Raw genomic sequence first — 3,896 nt, 5'->3', positions numbered from 1 at the left:
TAACACTTTAGGCTCTCAAGCTAGCTCGCAATCTAGCGATCGGACCATTCCGCCTCGCTGGCGGAAGCCTCCTCCGCAGCTGTCCATCGCCGACCTGCAGCTCGACGTCTTCTTTCATTCTCTCGTCTATTCCGCCGAGACCGGATTAGATCCGCCTCCGTCGGAATGGACCGACGACGGCGCGTTGTCGAAGGGCCCTCCCGTTGGACCCGCGCTCTCCACATTCGCTGCATAAACAGTCGCCTCTCATGGCGAACTCTGATCGTCTCAGGGGAAGGTGGTTCTCCCCTACTTCTTCGGGGAATTGGAGGAGGAGCTAGGCCTGCTCGCTCCGCCTCTACTGCCGCCCGCAGTACCTCGTCATCCCGAGCGGCCAGTGCTGCTGCGACGTCCGCAGCCAGTCGCACACGCGCCCGATCCTCCGCCCTGCCGCGAAGCCGTCTGTTGCGGGCAGACCGTTGACGCGCTGCTCGCGTTTCATTTACCCGTCTCGTGATGTCTTCTACGAAGACGTCTTCCACTTCCTCGCCGAAGAGTGCGGCCACACTTTCGAGGACCACTTCCTCGTCCTCGGCGAAAGCCGCTTCCGCTCGACCGCTGGCGAGGGCCTCCTCATCGCGCCACAGCTGTTGCAGCACGGTGGTGATGTTTTTCGCTGCCCTTTGAATGCGGTCCCACCACTCCGCACTCTCCAGCAGCTTCTCGGCCATGTTGCTGAGCTGGACCGATTCGGATGTCCCCCAGCCCAACAGCTCACGTCGGATCTCCTCGAACACGGGGCACTCGAACAAGACGTGGGCCACCGACTCCACCGACCCTACGCACCGTGGACACTCCGGGGACGAAGCGAAGCCGCAGACATGCAGGTACTCTCGGAAAAATCCATGTCCGGAGAGCACCTGCGAAAGGTGGAAGTCCACCTTCCCGTGCTTACGTCCCGTCCACCGGTGCAGGTCGGGAATCAGGCTGTGTGCCCACGTCTGATAGCGGCTGGCCGATGGTGTTGCCGCCGCACGGTCCCACGCGTTCTGCCACTCTATCATCGTGGCCGCTCGCTCCATTGCTCGAGCCTCCTTCCTGCTGATGCCAGGTTCAGCCGACAGCCTGCTGTGGCACCTTGCGTCCTCTTGGATAATTAGACGGTAGGGTACAAGACCGGCCATCACCACCGACACCTCATAGGACACCGAGCGAAACGAGCTCGACACCCCGCGTGCCAGCGGCTTCTGCACCTGGGCCAGTCGTCTGCGGCACCACTGCATATCGGTCGCCTTAGCCCAGATGGGCGAGGCGTACCGAATGACAGACTCCGCAACTCCTGCCAGCAATCGCCGCTTGGCCACCTGCGGGCCGCTGTGGTTTCGCATCACCGAGGTGACAGCCGCCACCGCACGGAGGGCCTTGTCCGCGGCCGCTTCCACGTGCGGTTTCCACGATAGCTTCTCATGAAGCTGGACCCCCAGATAGCGCATCGATCTCCCAGTGGTGCAGGTCACTTCACCGACGCGTACCGGAACCTCCAGTCGTCCTCGTCTCAGACTCGAAATGAGCACCGCCTCGGTCTTGTGGGGGGCGAGACTGAGATGACGTGCCTCAAGCCACCCCATCACCGCCTCAATCGCTGTCTCGGCAACCGTCGCCGACTCCTCCGGTGTGCGGCCCTCGGCCAGGATGGCGATGTCGTCAGCAAAACCGACGATGGTGGCCCCTTCAGGGAGCTGGATTCGCAGAACGCCGTCGTACATGACGTTCCACAGAGTCGGGCCAAGGATTGACCCCTGTGGAACGCCTGCCGTTACCCGACGTGACACCGGGCCGTCATGGGTGTCGTACACCAGCTCCCTGTCGGTAAAGTAGTCGCGGAGAAGGAGTTGCAGCTGCGCTGGGACCCCTTTCTCGCGCAGGGCCATCGCTATCGCCTGCCAGCTGGCAGTGTTGAAGGCGTTCTTAACATCCAACGCCACAACCAGCAGGCAGCGCCTGTCCCGCTGGTTCGTCCTGCCGAAGGACATCGCGCGCTCGCCTGCCTCCACCACCAGCTGGATCGCCTGCAGGGTGCTTCGCTGTCTCCGGAATCCGAACTGGTTCTCCGCTAGCTGAGGCGACTCCGGATCCTCGAGGTGCTCATTAAGCCTGTCGAGTGCCGTCCGCTCGAACACCTTCGCTGGGTTGTCTATCAGGCAGATCGGGCGACAAGACGACGCTTCGCCCGGTGGCTTACCTGGTTTAGGCAACAGCACCAGCTTTTGCCTCTTCCACTCGCGTGGAATGACGCCCGTGTCCAGGCAGCTCTGGAAGACCCCGACGAAGGACTCTGGATGCTTGCGGATGGCAACCGTCACCGCAGCATTTGGCACTCCATCCAGGCCAGGCGCTTTCCGCGGATGCAGCTCGCTCGCTATCGCCTGGAGCTCCGCGCAGCTGATCGGACGGACCGGAGTGTCCCCTTCCGAAGGCGCGACGTCCGGCCACTCGACCGGGGGATGCTCCGGAAACAGCTCCTCGACGATCCGCTGCAACACCGCTGGATCGCGTTCACGCGCCGTCCAGCTGCCCCGAAACCGCAGAAGGACCTGCCGGAACCACTGTCCCGTCTCGTCCGCGGCTAGGGCCTGCAGCCACTCATCGAACTGGCGCTGCTTGCTGGCCTTAATTGCCGTCCTTAAGGCAGCACGCGCCTCCTGGTGCTCCTGCGATGCCAACTCGACAGATGTCTCGTCCAAGGCCGTGCTCTGCCTTTCCCGGGCCAACCGGCAGCGCTCGGTCAGCTCCTCAATGGCCGGAGTCCACCAGTACACATTCGCGCTCTTTCTCTGCTGAGAGTGGCCGATCCTTGCCATGGTGGCATCGCAGGCCTCTGCGAGCACCATCCCCAGGCTTGCCGCATCGGTCACCCGATCGGCAAAACGGGTCGCCTCGAGTGCCATTTCGAAAGTACGGGGGCAAAACTGGCGAGTTCGCCAGCGAACACCCGCCTCCCGTACTCCGACGCCTTCCAGCCGCTGGATGCCCCGTCCGGGCCGCTGGCCAGCACGAGGCTGTTGCCCGACCGCAAACCGGATATAGCGGTGGTCGCTATAGGAGTAGCGGTCTAGCGTCCGCCAGGAGCTGATGTCCTCCGCTGCTCCATCCGATCGGCAGAGCGTTGGACTCGCGAAGGCGACGTCCACCCTGCTGGGCCGGGCCACACCGTTTCCCAGGAAAGTCGGCTCCGTTCCGCGGTTGAGCACCTCCAACCCGATGCTCGTTGCCGTCTGGAGGAGCGCCTCACCCTTGAGGTTGGCACGCTCGCTCCCCCAGGCCCCGTGCCACGCGTTGAAGTCACCGGCCAGGACGACGTGGGGGTGACCTCTCGCCAGAACCTCCAGCCGGTCCATCTGCCGCTCGAAGTCCGGGAGCCCGACAGATGGCGGAATGTAGCAGCAGATAAAGACTATACCTGCTACATCTGCTGCCACTATGCCTGGATGCTGTACACTCCTCACCCGCTGGATGGGGAACCGTTGGCCGCTGGTGACAATCGCGGCCTTAAGTTGCTCATCAGACGCCCAATTGCCGTTGTTGGCCGGCACTGCGTATAGCTCCGTCACGAGCATAACGTCTGCTCCTTCCTCCCTCATACGCTGGAGCGCAAGATCTTGGGCGCTCCTGCTCTTGCCGATGTTGATTTGGAGCACCTCAATCATCGTCGGTCCGTATTTTTGCACAGGGCGGAGGCAATCGGGTGCGGGCCACCACACTTTAGACATCGGACTTGGCCGATACAAGTAACCGCCTTGTGGCCTTCCGCGCCACACCGGATGCATATCTTGCTGCGGTCCTCGCCCGAGCACTGCCCGGCGAAGTGGCCACGCTCCAGGCACCGGAAGCACCGCTTCTCCGCCAGCGACGCTTTC

Source organism: Anopheles moucheti, assembly GCF_943734755.1.
Source record: "Anopheles moucheti chromosome X unlocalized genomic scaffold, idAnoMoucSN_F20_07 X_unloc_4, whole genome shotgun sequence".
NCBI lineage: Eukaryota > Metazoa > Arthropoda > Insecta > Diptera > Culicidae > Anopheles > Anopheles moucheti.
This window is presented reverse-complemented; position numbering follows the sequence as displayed.